This window comes from Hyperoodon ampullatus (genome assembly GCF_949752795.1).
Source record: "Hyperoodon ampullatus genome assembly, chromosome: 10".
Classification (NCBI taxonomy): Eukaryota; Metazoa; Chordata; class Mammalia; order Artiodactyla; family Ziphiidae; genus Hyperoodon; species Hyperoodon ampullatus.
This window is the reverse complement of record NC_136923.1, coordinates 79,666,430-79,683,969: the sequence shown is the minus strand read 5'-3', so window position 1 is coordinate 79,683,969 and position 17,540 is coordinate 79,666,430. Positions and strand designations below refer to the sequence as shown.

The following is a 17,540-nucleotide window of genomic DNA, read 5'->3' as shown; positions in this document are numbered from 1 at the left end:
TCCCCATGTTCCATGCCCTCAGCTAAGGACATTAAATAGTTTAGCTCACTTAATTTAATCTTCACAAGGTCTATGAAAAAGGCATTTCAGATGAGGAAATCAAGGCCCAAAGAGATTAAGCAACTTTGCCAAATTTTCACAGAACAAGTAAATGTTGCAGAAAAAGGATTTGAGCCCAACCTTGACTTCAAAGCTGTCCCCTTAGCCTTATACCCATTCTATGGGTGCCCATCAAGGCCCAGAGTCAGCTTCTCTCTCACCTCCTAGTGCCAGTGGTTTGGACAATGGAAAAGCTAAATCAGATGCAGTAGAGACAGAAAAAAGAAACAGAGAAGAATAAAAGGAAGAGAAAAAAAAGAAATCAAATGGAGGAAAGGGAACAAAGATGAATAGGGAAAGAACGTTAGAAAATGGACAGAAAGGGAGGTAAACAGATACAGCCAGTGGTGGGCTGTTGACTTTCTGTCTAGGAAGTGGTCCTCGACATGGAGATGATCTTAATTCCCCAAAGACATTTGGAAATGCCTGGAAACATTTTTTAATTGTCACGATTTGGCATGTAGGGGGTGATACTGGCATCTAGTGAGTAGAGACCAGGAATGCTGCTAAACATTAAACAATGCATAAGATAGCTTCCACAGCAAAGAATCATCAAAAGGTAAAAAGTGCTGAGGTTGGCTTCCCTGGTGGCGCAGTGGTTGAGAGTTCGCCTGCCGATGCAGGGGACACGGGTTCGTGTCCCGGTCCGGGAAGATCCCTCATGCCGCAGAGCGGCTGGGCCCGTGAGCCATGGCCACTGAACCTGCACGTCCGGAGCCTATGCTCCGCAATGGGAGTGGCCACAACAGTGAGAGGCCCGCATAGCAAAAAAAAAAAAAAAAAAAGTGCTGAGGTTGAGAAACACTAGTCTAGGGCTTGCTGGTCCAACCATTAAGATGGGACATTTTGGAATAACTTTGTAATTTTCTAAGAGATTTTAAAGCATAATCCTCAAACAAGTCTAGGGCACATAAAAGAAAGAAGCCTTAGTACTGTCAATCTCTTTTTTTTTTCCTACAGGATTTGAAAGAAAAAAAATTCTATAGTGTAGTTTTAGAGTGATATAGTTTATATTTTTAATATAAAGTGAAAATATGTATTATTCCATGTAAATTTCAATTCAACTAAATCCAGCCAGCTCTAAGGAAGCAGCCCTGGGTTGAACAATTAGTTCTAACTGTTGTGTGTGAGGACTTTGGGAGGCCAGTATTGGAGCTGGGAGGAACATAAGGAATCATTATGCCAGGCCCTTCATTTTATAGAGGAGCAAGTTAGGGCTCAGAAAGATGAAATGCCCTGCCTGAGATCACAGGTGCTGGGCTGGGACTAAACTCCAGTTCTTCCACCTTCTAATTCTTAGTTTTTCACCTTCACCTAATTTGCTTCTGTAGTTCATTACTAACCCTCACGTGGAAATGACTTTTTAAGCATCTTTCTCTTTAATTCCACGGGTCTACTGATTAAAAGCATCTAAAGACACAAGCACGTCCCCTAACACACACATTAACATTGGCACACTCTCTTAAAAGCTTTGTGATGATGGATACAATATTTGCTCTTTCTTCTGTGGAGAGAAATATAAGAATAATGAAGTACTGCAGTTGATAGAACCAGATTACAGTTTTGCCATGACTGTAGTTCATGAACTTTTATAACTCACAGTAACGGATGAAAATACTAATTGAATGTTTCTCTTCATTGAATGCAGTTTTCAAATGTGTCTGACTTCCGTATCAGTGTAATTTAACCACAGAAGAATGAGCTCAACAATTAAAATCAAATACATGAATGAACTGTGCATTAATATGTAAACATTTGTGAGATGCCTATTACTTGTTGTCAGCACTTAAGGTGATGATAAGGATGGCTAACACTTATTAGGTGCTTCTCTGTGTCAGACAAAGCTCTAAGTGTATAGGTGTTATCCCTATGCACTAACCACTGGATGATCTGGAAATGAGAAGAAATAGAAGTAGGATTCCTTTGTCCTTTGGGAATATGTATTTAATTAGAGAAGCAATGCATACGAGACTGAAACCCACTTATATATGTAAATGCCTGACCCAGGGAAACGGGTAGGAGGGAAAGCTAGTACTAGTCAGAACATGATTGTATTCATAAAGAATTTCTAGGAGAATGTAGATGTGCAGCTAAAACTTAAGGGAAGCAAGAAACAAAACAAAACAAACAAACAAACATGAACAAAAAACAACTTAAGGGAAGCAGAGGAGAAGGAAAAACACAAAGAGAGGCGCAGGAGAAATGGGTGCCAGGCATTGTGAAAATATAAAGACACCCCCTCCCAATGGCAACTGAGAAATCCTGTGAATGATACTAGAACGTGCCCTTGATTGATCTTTTTCCATGGTTATATCTGAATGTGGAGTTCTAAAGCTAATGAAATGATTCAAGATGAATTCAAGATGAATCTAATTCAACTCGACACTCCTTAATTTGGGACCTGAATGAAGCCTTTGTGTGTAAGCCAGAGGCAGCCAGAGCTGGGTGGGGCTCCAGCAGGGGGACTGCGCTCTCTTCTTGGATGCAGAAATGGATGTCCATGCCTCCAAAGTGCATTCAGTAGTTTGTTTCTTCATCCAGCTAACAATCTTACTCAGTGGGAGGAAAAAAGAAAAAAAAAATTATCTATTTTCCTGGTTGACCAGAAATGTGCATAGGATGGTGGATAATTGGCTTACTGATGTAGTCAAATATTTTTGTTCAGTGGTGTAACTCATTCAAACCTTATATATATGAGTTGATTTTTAAAAAGCAGAAATAATACCACCTTTGGTTTAATAACACTACTTAATTACTTTAAAATTATTTTAGAGACATTGTAACAAAATCCTAAAGCTTAGGTGTGAAATTTCATTACGTGGTTTATTTAAAATATGTTTAAAAAGAATGGTTTTAGTTAAAAAATATAGTCTACTAATTTACTATAATATTTTTTGGGGAGCTACCTCTAGTTGAACTAATGCAAGAGAGGCCTGGTTATCTTTTTTGTTATGTAAGGAAATCAGGAGGAATGGCAAGGTTCAGGGACACTCCTGGGTCCATGCAGTGACTTGTATCATTAGGGAGTAGACCGTTCTGTTTGTAAAGCAAATCTGGCTCTACTTTTACTTACTGATTTATGTTTGCTTTTACCTCTTTGATTTTTTTCCCAGCAATTCTCACGTGTCTATTCCCTGGATCTTTACTTTTGAAATCTTTAAAAGAAAGTTGTTATAAGCCTTTGACATTCCCTATCCACAAGATCTCAGGTTAGGAATAAATTATATTAAAACTCATATTTAGGCAGTCCAGTGGTTAAGACTCCACGCTTCCACTGCAGGGAGCACAGGTTCGATTCCTGATTGGGGAATTAAGATCCCACATGTCACATGGCGTGGCCAAAAAAAAAAAAAAATCATATTTAAAAAGTTTTGTATAAAGGGGATTTGTAATTAAAATCAGACACTTCAGATTAATCCCTGATACAAAATGAAATAAATAAAATGAATGAAATATGGTGAAGGAAGATAAATAGCAAATGCTGATAAAGAAAATATTTCTTTTCATTAGCCTGTAGCTTGGGTTTCATAAGGAATAAAACTTCATATGGCTCTGAAAATTTGAACTTTGGCATAGTTTGCTATTAGACAATGGGAAAAATATAGCTTTCAATTTCTATGCAAATAATAGCAATATTATACTTCGAGCATTCATGGGAAAAGAGAAAGAAAATTTATTTTAACAAATATTTTAAAAATATTTTGGGCCTTTTAATCCAAGTGAGAAAGTCTACACCAGCTTCAAGGAATCAGGTAAAAAATAACGTAATAAGCAATCTTTTTTTTTTTTCCAAATTCTGGAACATTGGATAGCAACTAAATTTTCCCTTCAACTTTCCAGATTATGGGTGTACATATTTACATACAGAGAAATAGTGAGAACATAATTGGTTAAATATAAAGTGTAGAGGAAATGATTGGAGCCTTGAAACCCAGGTGTGATTACAAGTGAAAAAAATATACTTGGAGTTGTCTTTGTAGCACTCACCCTTTCCGTGCTCTCTAGATCATGAAGTAAATAAGGTGGTAGAACTCAGTCCTTGTGAACTAATGACACATGGTTCATCCTGCAATTATGACACTTAGACAAGGGTAGAATGCAAGTAGAGACATTTTGCTTGAATGTTTTGGGCATATTATTAGACACAAAAGAACAAAATTAGATTCATGTTATGAATTTTGGGTAGGAATAGCACAGGAATTATGTGTTCTCATTGCATCCTATCAGGAGGCAAATGATGTCAGCCTGTGCCATGGTTGGTGCTATTAACTCTGATTGCTTGGCTCCAGTGGTGTCTGCCACGTGTCTCTACTGTAAAATTACTCCTTTTCCCTTATGAGGAGGGAACACGGGGCACATGCAATTTGAGAGATATATGACAAAATAATTGCTCATATAATAAAAGAAAGATGGAGAAACTGTTCCATATTAAAGGAGATTAAAGAGATAGGACAACCGAATGCAGTGCATAATTTGATATTTTCTTTTTCTTTAAAAGACCTTATTGGTATAATTAGCAAAATCTAAATAAGGTTGTAGATTATAAATAGTATCCTATCAATACTAAGTTCCTGACTTTGAAAGTTGTGTTGTGGCTATATAAGAGAATACTTTCGCCCACTATATATAAAATAGATAACCTAATAAGAACTTACTGTATAGCACAGGGAACTCTACTCAGTACTCTGTAATGACCTATATGGGAATAGAATCTAAAAAAGAGCGGATATATGTATATGTATAACTGATTCACTTTGCTGTACAGCAGAAACTAACACAACATTGTAAATCAACAATACTCCAATAAAAATTAATTTTAAAAAAAAGAGAGAATACCTTTACACTTAGGAAACATACACTGAAGTATTCCAGGATGAAGCAGCATTATGTCTGCAGTTTGTTCTCAAATGGATATATAAAAAGCAAATGAGGGCCTCCCTGGTGGCGCGGTAGTTGAGAGTCCGCCTGCCGATGCAGGGGACGTGGGTTCGTGCCCTGGTCCGGGAAGATCCCACATGCCGCGGAGCGGCTGGGCCCGTGAGCCACGGCCGCTGAGCCTGCGCATCCGGAGCCTGTGCTCCGCAACGGGAGAGGCCACAACAGTGAGAGGCCCGCGTACCGCAAAAAAAAAAAAAAAAAAAAGCAAATGAGGTACAATGTTAATATTTGTTCTTCTTTAGGTTTACAGAGGGAGGCTGAGTCAAGACTTTTGCTTCACCTTTGGATCTTCCCAAATAGCTGCAGGTGGAGGACCTAGAGGTATAGTGATGACAGGTTTCTTCTAGTGCACAAGGGGTACATATATTTCTCCTCTTCTTCCAAGACTTCAGAAGTTCACTAGGTCTGGAAAAGGAAGGCTTCTGATCCCTGGGAGAGGCTGACAATGTCAGGACATGCCTATTTTTGAGGGAAACTTACAGCAGACTCAGTATCTAGCTTAGATCCTCCTAAGACAGCACTGTTGGCGTCTCCCCTACATGCTTGAGACTTCCACTCTATTGCATCAAACTCTCTATCTGGTCTTTAAGGCCTCCAAAATGTTTCTCCATGCCCTTCGTAGGGCTTATTGTTTCTCTCAGTCCTTATCAAGCAACTTTCATAATTGTACATCATTACATCATTGTACATTTCATAATTGTTACATCATTCCAATCCCCATTAGTGACTTTTGTTACTCTCTTCCCAATTTCAATATTATTTAGGAACAGTCCAAGTTTTACCTTCTCCTTGAATCATCCCCCAGTAGTTAGTGCTCCTTGATTTCTCCAACTGCAGTTAAAACCAGCAGCACGCAGTTCAGTGATTAATCATTATCCATCTCATGGCATAGCCATCTCCTTGCACAAGATTAACACTTCCTTGAGGGTAGACAATACAGCTTATCCGTAGTCTATCCCATAAATGCCTCCTCTATTCTTTTGTGTACGTGGCTTTCTGTACCCTTGCTATTTTAAATTTCAAAACACTCAAATGAGGTGGATAAAAGGTATCTTAAAAAACAATTATTTAGGGCTTCCCTGGTGGCGCAGTGGTTGGGAGCCCGCCTGCCGATGCAGGGGACGCGGGTTCGTGCCCCGGTCTGGGAGGATCCCGCATGCCACGGAGCGGCTGGGCCTGTGGGCCATGGCCGCTGGGCCTGCACGTCCAGGGCCTGTGCTCCGCGGCGGGAGGGGCTGCAGCGGTGAGAGGCCCGCATACAGCAAAAAAAAAAAAAAAAAAAAAAAAAAACAATTATTTAATAGGAAGGAAAGCCATAAGGCTAAGAGAAGTGAAATGATCAATGGAGAATAAATTGGACAATAAAGATTCGAACTCAAATCTTGTTTCCTAGATCTTCCATTAGGTAACACAAGTTAGAATGCAAGCTCCATGAGGGAAGGGACATCAGTTTGTTTTATTTGCTGATATATCCCCAGTGCCTAGAAGAGTGTCTGGAACACAGTAGGTCCTCAGTAAACATTTACTGATTAACTGATGGGAGCTTTTGAGCCTAGATAATAATTTGCTCTTTATTTTAAAAGACCATATGGACAAATAAGTGTTGGTGAGGATGTTGAGGAAAGGGAACCCTCCTGCACTACTGGTGGGAATGCAAATTGGGCAGCCACTATGGAAAACGGTTTCCTCCAAAAATTAAAAATAGAAATATCATATGATCCAGCAATTCCACTTCTGAGTATTTACATGAAGAAAATAAAAATACTAATTTGAAAACACATATGCACCCCCATGTTCATTATAGCATAATTTACAATAGCCAAGCTATGGGAGAAACCTAAGTGCTCATCAACAGACGAATGAATAAAGAAGATGTAGTTTGTATATATGTATGTATATATGTACACAATTGAATATTATTCAGCCATAAAAAAGAATGAAATCTTGCCATTTGTGACAACATGGATGGACCTAGAGGGTGTTATGAAAAAAGTCAGATGAGAAAGAAAAATACTGTATGATTTCGTTTTAATGTGGAATCTAAAATAAATAAATAGGGCTTCCCTGGTGGCGCAGTGGTTGAGAGTCTGCCTGCCGATGCGGGGGACACGGGTTCGGGCCCTGGTCTGGGAAGATCCCACATGCCGCGGAGCAACTAGGCCCGTGAGCCATAACTACTGAGCCTGTGCGTCTGGAGCCAGTGCTCCACAACAGGAGGGGCCGCAATAGTGAGAGGCCCGCACACCGCAATGAAGAGTGGCCCCCGCTTGCCACAACTGGAGAAGGCCCTCGTACAGAAATGAAGACCCAACACAGCAAAAATAAAGTAAATAAATTAATAAAGTTATGAAGGCTACCAATATAAGAATAAATATAGTAATAATAAAAGAGAAAAATAAATAAATAAATAAATAAATAAACAAAACAGAAACAGACTTACAGATGCATAGAGAAAACAGGTGGTTGCCAGAGCGCAGCAGATGGAGGGGGGAGGGTGAAATAGGTGAAGAGGATTAAGAAGCACAAACTTCCAGTTATAAAATAAGTCATGGGGGTATAATGTACAAGATAGGAAATATTGTAATAATTTTAAATTATGGTACCTAGACTTATGGTGGTAACCATCTCATAATGTGTATAAATGTCAAATCACTATGTTGTACACCTGAAACTAATATAACATTTGTACTTCAAAAAAAAAAAAAAGACCGTGGACATATAAGCTATTTTCCCATATATTCAAGAAGGTGTCAGAAGAAGTTCTGTCAATTTAATGGCAGGAAGCAAATAAAAATATAAGGTATGTTTAAAACAAAGAAAAATATGCATAAATATATATGAAGCACCTATTTCTCTCACGTTCTTAATTAGCTAATAAAATGAGACTTCAAAAACCAGGTTAGTAAAATTGCTATTTTTTGTGTTTACAAAACAAAGCATATTTTTAAGACACTAAAAGATCATTTATAAAAAAGGAAACTGATAATATATTTTGAGAAGTGAAGAATTCTTAAATGTGACTTTATTGCCATATAAATTTGTATTATATTTACAGGGGTAGTAATTTAGAGTATTTTTTAAGAAATAAAGACACCACATGCAGTTGGAATGTACTGATTAGCACCATGGAAACTAATATTTAGTACCGTGGAAATCCCCTCAAATTTTCCAACTTAGAGTCATAAAAGCCTGTTTCACCAGAGGGTTTATGAATGAAGCATATAATTTCGTGGCTCACAAGTAAGGTGTAGTCATGGCACCGTCCCGTCTGTTACATACTTATGCAGGTTGGAGCTTCAGACACATGAGGAAAGATTTGAAGGATAACATTTTGATCCTTTGGAGTAACCACTTCAGCTGGTTAAGGCAACCAAGGAGTGTAAACATTCTGTACAGGGGAGGACATTATGGAATGATTAATGGAGTAATCTGGGCTGAAGACATGCCTGCTGAAAGGAAACAAAACACGTCTTTCCTAAAGCCATTGAACCTGCAGGGAGGACACCTCATTGCCCAAGAGACTCTGTGAGTCAAGAATGACAACCTAATACATCTCTACTGTGGTCCCCGGATCTCACGTTGCTTCTAAATAATGACTCATGAGAATGGATTGATTTTCACTTGTTCTATGCATTTGGGACATGTGGATTCTTATAATAAATATCAAGTTCAAATAGGGTGGGCTGGTCCAGGTCGCGGTAAGTCATGGGATTACACCATTAGTTAAGATGTGAGTGCTGGAAGTAGGAAAACCTCACCTTCATAGCCGCTCTGGTTGCGAACACCATCTCAGCTAGGTCAGAGAAAGGGAAACCGTCTTATGGCTGTGTCTAACCAAGCTGGTCACGAATAAATAAGGGGGAAAGAGCTGGGGAAGCAATAGCACATGTAAAAAGAAGGGTATTTCTCTCTCTCTTCCAATTCTCTACAGGGGCTCCAGTTTCTCCTAGCTGGTCACATGCTCTTGGGTCTCCACCCTCCAAATGGAGGGTCTAGGAAAGGTCGTTTTTTGGTTTTCTTCTAGCCCTGACTTCTGCAGAAAGACTCTGCAGTGGCTTTATTGAGTGATTTACTGCTGTTAGAAACTGGATAAATGTCAGGTAGTCCATAAGGACTAAGTCGTTAAGGGACAAAAATACCAGTGACAATTTTTTTCAGCACCTACTAGGTACAAGGATCTGTGCTCCACACTGTATATATTTTCCCTCATCCTGCCCCAAATCCAGCAAGCTGGGTCTCTTTACTCTCATTTTATAAATGAGGATAATATAATTCAGGGAAGAGACTGCATGACTTACTAACTCTGGGGCTTAAGTATGTGAAAGTTACTTAACACTTCTTGTGCCTTAGTTTCTTCATTGGTAAAATTGACACCTCTCTCCCGGGGCTCTTAAACACGCGCATACTACACAAGTGTTTGTTCTAACAGTTATTCAGTGTTTTGTTAGAGCCGAGATCAAATTCCAAGTTTATTTGAGTCTAAAACCCATGCCTGTTCCCTGCCTGATGATAGGATAACATCCTTGAGCCAGTGTTCCAGCCCAAACACGACCGCAATGAGTCATGGATGGAGGCATCATTCAGAAGGGAGTGTCAGCAGTACCTGTCAAGGAAGGATACAGCATGTTCCCAAATGAAGACCTATCAAAATTTTAAGCCATTATATTTCACATAACCCTTCTGGAAACTTTGAGTTAAATCTATGCTTCTGATAATACTATGACATTAAATATAGCATCCATATTTTAAGAAAATTTACACAGAAGCACACACAGTTTATTTGTCACCCTCAGTGTGCTCAGAATGTTGGAGTAAAAACTTTAAAGGTAGGTGAGCTAAGGCACAAAGCAATGCAGCTATTTATTAAATGTTGTATTAAGTGCTCTCATGGACTTCACATAAGTAAATGGAGATTTGACAACAATTTTCCTGTGTCTAACCTAGATCTTTCCCCTCTCCTGTGCATCTTCAGCTTATCAATTATCTGTACATTGGTTAGGAGCATCTCCTTCCACATTCCTTACTTGTCAAGTGCTTACCAATTAAAAAGTGTTATCCTAGATTTATTTTGCAGGTTTATAGAAGTTTGACTTAGATCGGAAAATAGATCTAATATAGTGGCAGAATATACTCAGTCTTGTCTCTGAATAATAGTCTATCTGTCTATCTATACACCTATCAATCATCTATCATCTCTATCTATCATCTATTATCCATCATCTATCTATCATTCATCTAGTATCTATCTATCTAGCTATCCATCGATCTATTCATCTATCTTATGTCTATCTATGTCTATATCCATCATCTATATTAGATGACACATTAGCTGTCTGGTGATAACTAGTAGTTGAAGGGATTATGGAGAGAGCAGCCATTTCCTCTCCAGTTGATGGGTGATAACTCCATCTCCCAGCAGAGGGCAGTAGAATACGCTCTCTTGCTAATCAAGGCCTTGGGAGCTATTGCTGATATTTGGAAAAGAAGTATACGTCTGAAGACAGAGTAATGTGAAAATTCTGGGTGCAAAAATTTAGAGGAACAGTAAGGGTTACATTCATTCCTGTTATGAGAATGAAAAATTATTTTTTATTGTAACTTTTTCTTCTTCAGGGAATTGGTACATGACTCAAAAACATTCATCATGACATAACCCTGTACTTTTCCTGTATCTTTGTGAATTATCTTCTATATCTGAATAATATTTCATCCATTTTGTATTTCCTTGTGAAATGAGTTATAGGGAAAATAAATATAACCCCTACGGTTACTAGTTTATTTAGCAAGGTAAATCTGTGCCTTATGGTTCCTAAAATATTTAGTAGTCAGATAAACCTGTGCCCTATAATTACTTGTTTGTTTACTAGTTATTAAAGAAACATTTAAAAATAACTTTAAAAAGTTTTGGGGGCAGAGATCCTCTCCCAGAGCCCCGCCTCTATAGATGATTTTATCCCAAACCTTGTGTATTTATGCCACTCCTGTAAGTGTGTGAAGATATGCAGGAAGTGCCCTCAGTGTTTGATCTCACTGCCTGTTTGATCATATTTTCGTTCCCTGTCACCTGCATGTACACATCTCCACCATCCACAAATATCCCCACCGCCCTCATGCCTTCTTCCACTGCAGTGATCACTGTCAGTGCCAAGTCTCGATTAGGAAGACAAAGCGCAAGGAGTTAAGAAAATGGAACTGTTCCCCCAGATCACAGCTCCTTGAGGTCTCCTAGTGCTGGAGACACTCAGCTGCTTCTTAGCCGTGATGAAGGTGAAACTAGAATTTGGGGAACCAATGTGGAGGAAAGGAGGATGGGCCACCATAGAAGAGACGGAAGGTTTGCTGAGCAAAGTCACAAAGTGACACAGTTTTTAGTAGCTGTTCTCGCTAAGATTTAAAGTCTGTATCACCTCAAATACTGTATTCATTCTTATTTTTAGGACTAAGAGACTGAATTGTATTACACATATGGTTCATTCCAACTCCCTATTCTTTAATTAGCTGCTCTTACCTAAGAGTTTGTCTGAGTTGTTTGATGCAATATTTTCAACAACTTTTCCTGCTGTCCTAGGCAGTGTAGGAATAAGACAGATGAAGACCCTGCTCTCCCGTGGACATTACAGCTCATCAGAGCTCACAAGTGAATAGATAAATCTAATCAAGGATTATAGTGTTGCCCCTTCATTTAGCCTTTGTTTATTTATTTGACTAACATGTATCGATGACCTACTCTGTGTCAGGTACCCCACTCCCATGGAGACATGAAACAAATTACTAAACAAATAGATAAGATACTATCAAAGAGTGGTAAGTGCTATGAAAAAAGTAATCAGAGTAATACAATATGGAGTGGATGGGAGAAGCATATGCTCTGATCGCATTCAACCTTGATTTGGGTGGTAGTTTTGGTGGTGGTGAGGGACATCAGAGAATGCTTCCCAAAGGATATAATATGTAAATGAAGACCCAAAGGGTTCACAGGTGTGAAAGGTAAAAGGGAAGGTGGTGGATGGAGAGTGTTCCAGCATGTTCAGGATCTAGATGGTATGACTTGCTCTTTCAGATTGTTGAAAATGTTCAGAATCTTCCCAGGATCTCTGAGTGAGTGTGGTGGATGGTGGAATTGGAGAGGTTGACAGAGCAAAATAATTGAAGGGTCCCTATGGCTAGTCAAGGTATTTGGACTTTGCCACAGAGTAGTGGAAAGCTAATATTCACTTCAATAGAATTGCTTAAAGTTTTAAGAAATATTTTCTGGATGCACTTTGGTATTGGGTGCTATTTTCTACTTCGTGAATTCTTACTTAAGGGATGGCAGAAACAGTTTTTTGTAAGGACCCTGTTTCAAATGTGTATTTTCCAAAGATTACTTTTCATTTCATTTATTCATCAATATTTGAGTGAACACTTACATCAGTGAAAAAAACATTAAATTTTCCCACACATGGAAGTTCATTTGAAGGAATAAATTAGAAGAAAATTTCCCAGAGAATGGTTTTGTTAAGTACTGTGTAGAGTCTGAGATTTTACCCTACTTGCAAGCCAACAAGTTAGCTTGGCTTGATTTCATATAAGCTGGCGGAAGACATGAGACTTCTGGGTCAGAGACAAAGGACTTTATTACTCATGGTAATAGCAGGAACTAGAATGTAAGCATTTGTACCAGTTCCTACAGGTCAGTGTGAAGAGGGTCCATTGATACCTGTACATGCAGCGAGTTGTGTTATAAGAGAGGAAACCTCAGCTCATGGAACACGTCTTTTTTTTTTTTTTGCGGTACACGGGCCTCTCACTGTTGTGGCCTCTCCCGTTGCGGAGCACAGGCTCTGGACGCGCAGGATCAGGGACCATGGCTCACGGGCCCAACCGCTCCGCGGCATGTGGGATCTTCCCGGACTGGGGCACGAACCTGTGTCCCCTGCATCGGCAGGCGGGCTCTCAACCACTGCGCCACCAGGGAAGCCCATGGAACACATCTTTTATAAAGGGCAGTAAACAGAAGCATGATTATCCCCTGCCCCAGCAGGAGACACTATTTTATCTCCCACGAATGTTTACAATACAAACAACCTCGAAGAGCTAGTTCAGACCAGAGTAGTCAGTGCAAAAGAGAGAAACACAGGACACTCATGGAGAACAGTCTTCCAACAGATCTGTCTTTGTTTTAGTCAACTTAAAACCTGGGCCCCAATAGTATTACATGGCCAAACTAAGACTGAATTTCATCTGCTCCTTTTATTAGAAACAGTATATCTAGACCTATCCTTAGTGGGTCTGTACAGGTGAGCTTTTGTGACTAGCTGGTCTCTGTACATTAGATCTGCAGAGTTTAGTCCTGCCTACAGACATGTTCTGAGGGGCTGGGAGGTTTGGGTTTTATATACTCCCTTTTATTATTGCTGGAAGTTTGTTACACATTTTAGCAAACTTCAAGGCAGCATTTTCTGTTTATGTGGCCATTTATGTGTTTATATAAAAAGATAAGAACAAGGTAGGATAAAATATACCCAGAAATAGGGGCTTCCCTGGTGGCGCAGTGGTTGAGAGTCCGCCTGCCGATGCAGGGGACACGGGTTCGTGCCCTGGTCTGGGAAGATCCCACATGCCATGGAGCGGCTGGGCCCGTGAGCCATGGCCGCTGAGCCTGCGCATCCGGAGCCTGTGCTCCGCAACGGGAGAGGCCACAACAGTGAGAGGCCCGCGTAATGTGAAAAAAAAAAAATTAACACAGCATGAACTGGAGTTCTTTAGGCTAGTCTCAGTGTTTTTTGCTTATTTTGTGCATCAGTTTTGGGAACAATCTCATTCATGTGACAATGTTAAACTTTACGGGAGCCCTGTGTTCTTGGGAAACAGCAATGGTTAAGAAATCCTCCCACTCTTCTATGTTCAGGGAAATGCCTTACTGTCAAGAAACATTCTTCCCCATATGACTTAGATAAGAGCCAGATGTCCCCTTGCTGACCTTTGGCAATGCCAGACACATACCCTCCACATTCTCATTCCTTGTCTCATAAATGATGGGTTGAACTGTTTGTACCCACTGACTAATCTGAACAAAATACCTGACTTGATCAAACTAGAGTGAAGCTGGTCTCTTTCCCCCAAGCCCTTGAACTCTGAGTTACTCTCATTCTGAGCCAGTGTACAAGCCTTCCTTAACCACCCTTCTGAGAATCAGCTGACCCAAAGGAAAGACATTCCTGGATTAACTGTCCTTCCACTCCACTTATTTCCCCACACCAGATTCTTTCTAGCCTTGTTTACTCCCCACCCTGTATTAAAGAAAAATCCTTTTCTGCTGGACCGTTGAGATCCCGCAGATCTTCCAGTTGGGGGGTTCTCTCTACTGCAAGAGGCCCTCTTCCCTTCCTGACCCCTTTGAATGACCCATTTGAATGAAGCTTCTCCTTAACTAAGCCCAGATTAGTTTTTTGTTTTTTGTTTTTTTCTTTTTTTTTGCGGTACGCGGGCCTCTCACTGTTGTGGCTTCTCCCGTTGCAGAGCACAGGCCCAGACACGCAGGCTCAGCGGCCATGGCTCACGGGCCCAGCCGCTCCGTGGCATGTGGGATCTTCCCGGACCGGGGCACGAACCCATGTCCCCTGCATCGGCAGGCGGACTCTCAACCACTGTGCCACCAGGGAAGCCCCCAGATTAGTTTTTATTTAACACATGTTTAGTCTCCAATACTGTTCTTTTCACCTCTCTGCAAGGAAATTGTCAACCTTGTTTACATGGAAAATTAAGTTTAGTTCACAGACATGTTCAAAACACTTGACTGTAGATGGTGATGAAAGTTAACTAGGTTTATTGTGGTGCTCATTTCACAATACATATGACTATTCAATCATTATATTGTACACCTGAAACCAAGATAATGTTTTTTGGTTTTTGTTTTTAATGGTGGGAGTATGGTTTATTAAGCTGTGCCTTAGTACAGGCACTGGGTCTTGCCCATGGTCCTCTTAATGTACAAAGCCTGGACATTCTGCCAGTTCTTCTTGAGCAATGACACCAGGAAGTTGACAGCTAAGTGGATGTTGAACACAAGCTCATCGTGTGTCATCTTCGGGTGGCCAACAGCCACTGCCAGACACAGCACCTTCTTCACATGGAACTTGATTGTGGACTTCACTTCATCAACTTTGGCCACCATGTTCTCATTGTGGATCAGCAAGGAAGGGAACTTGCCAGCCTTATTCAGGCCTGGGTCCAGGATTCATGGGATCTGCTTGATCAGTGACTCTGAAGACAAAAAGGCATCATCCTTCTTGGCCAGCTTCTTGACCAGTTGCTTATTCTTGTTGAGTTTCTTCAGTGCCTCGATGTCCATATGCGGAATACTCACAGCCTTCATCACATCACTATGTTGCTGGTCCCCCAGAACACATACGGAGAACTTGGGGTGGGAGTGGATTTAAGCCGGACAGTGCCTGAGAGGCATTTGTCCTTCTGAGGGTCATAGTTCTTCAGGCAGATCTGAAGCTACACTGTCTCCAAAAACTTCCAGCGCTCGAGCTGATTCCCCTGCAGCACTTCCCGCACCACCTCGTAGAGGGAGTCGCTGGAGACTTTGCTGCTCACGGTGCCTCGGGCTGCGATAACGGGGAAAGAGCAATATAATGCTATTTGTCAATTATATCTCAATGAAAAACAAAACAGAAACACACTTGACTATACTTCACAAAAATGGTTGGAATACATATAAAATGTCAAGTTCACTTACTAAGGAAGCCATATACTAAAGATAAAACATGATGTGGCAAATACCCAAATATCAATTGACTGCCAGATCCACTATCAGCAAGCTCCTTCCAGGGAATTCGAAACCTCGACATCAAAGAAAGTGGCTCTGACATGATCTTTATTTGGGTGTCTTCACTGAGGGCTTTAGCATCCCTGGTTGTTTTTTTTTTTTTTTGCAGTACGCAGGCCTCTCACTGTTGTGGTCTCTCCCGTTGCGGAGCACAGGTTCCAGACGCGCAGGCTCAGCGGCCGTGGCTCACGGGCCCAGACACTCCGCAGCATGTGGGATCTTCCCGGACCGGGGCACGAACCCGTGTCCCCTGCATCGGCAGGCGGACTCTCAACCACTGCGCCACCAGGGAAGCCCAAGTTGTCAGTTTTATTTTGCATTGCTCTTTTATTCAAACTCTTGGTTTTAGCAACATGCTTACAGGGTTTATACATTGGAGACTGAATATGACAATGACTTTCTGGGTTAATGCAGGAGATATTTTGCACCTATCACTTTTCTTTCTGGCACTGTGAATCTGAAAACGCTTCTGGGGCTCCCAGTAATTTACGATTGTCTCTTTTCTTAGAAAGAACCTTACATATTTTCTCTGTAGACCTTGGACAAGTCCTTGAATTTGCCTCATTTGCCCATCATTCGTGTCTTACCAGTCGTATGCCAGGTAGGCGCTGGGCTAGTTGCTGAGAGCACAATAATAGGCAAGATACACGGATTCCCACTTCAAAACCTAATGATGTTTAATACTAACAATTCCAATATTTGCAATAATATTAACAGCTAACATCATTTGGGCCCTTACTATGTCTCAGGCTCAGTTATTGTTTTACATGGACATTTTCATTTAATCCTTATAACAACCTACTGATGTGAATGCTATAATTATCTTCATTTTACAGTTATGGAAACTGGGGATTATCTGTCTGATAGGACAGATAATTGAGCAAATTGTTATTAAAACGTCTTTAATAAGTGACATGATAGGGATAAATGACGGTATGAGGGCACAAAGGAGAGAAAAGCAACCTGGTTTAGGGAATCAGAAAAGGCCTCTGTGGTAGGACCATTTCTAAAGATGAACTCCCATGATTTCCCACCCTAATCCCCAGGGACTCTGAATATAATGTGATATCACATTCATAAGCATATTAACTTGGGTGATCAAGGAATTTTGCAGAAGTAATTAATGCCACTACTCAGTTGATGCTGAGTTAATCAAAAGGAAGATCACCTGGGTGGGCATAATCTAATCATGTGAGCCCTTTGAAAGCAGTTTTCTCCAGCTGGTAGCAGAAGGAAAAGTCACAGAGATACTTGTGATTTGATGTGCTGTCACTGGCTTTGAACATGGAGGGAGGCATGTGATAAAGACCTGGGAGCTCTGAGTGACCCCGGATGACAGCCAGCAAAGAGATGGGGACCTCAGTATACTACAACCACAAGGAAATGAATTTGGCCAACCATCTGAATGAGCTTGGAAGTGGATTCTTCCCAGCCTGGCTGCTTTCTTGAATTCAGCCTTCTGAGAGTCTAAGCGGAGAATCCAGTTAAGCCTGGCTGGCTTGTGATCTATAGAAATGTGCTCAAATAAATGGATGCTGTTTTAAGCCACTAAGTTTGTGGCAAAATGTTATGTAGCAATAGAAAACTCATAAAAGTTGCACCAAATTAGTGAATTCAAAGTTGATATGCCAAAGATAAACAGGAGCTGGCTTGTGAAGGAGGTTAGGTAGAACATAATGTTTCAAGC

At 40.6% G+C, this 17,540-nt stretch overlaps 1 pseudogene across 1 annotated transcript; it reads right to left on the bottom strand.

Annotated features, from left to right (window-relative positions):
- Positions 1–14,968: 14,968 nt before the first annotated feature.
- On the bottom strand, positions 14,969–15,370 carry LOC307059796 (large ribosomal subunit protein uL1-like; annotated as a pseudogene). The gene has a single exon. The product of its transcript is annotated as a large ribosomal subunit protein uL1-like (transcript).
- Positions 15,371–17,540: the final 2,170 nt, after the last annotated feature.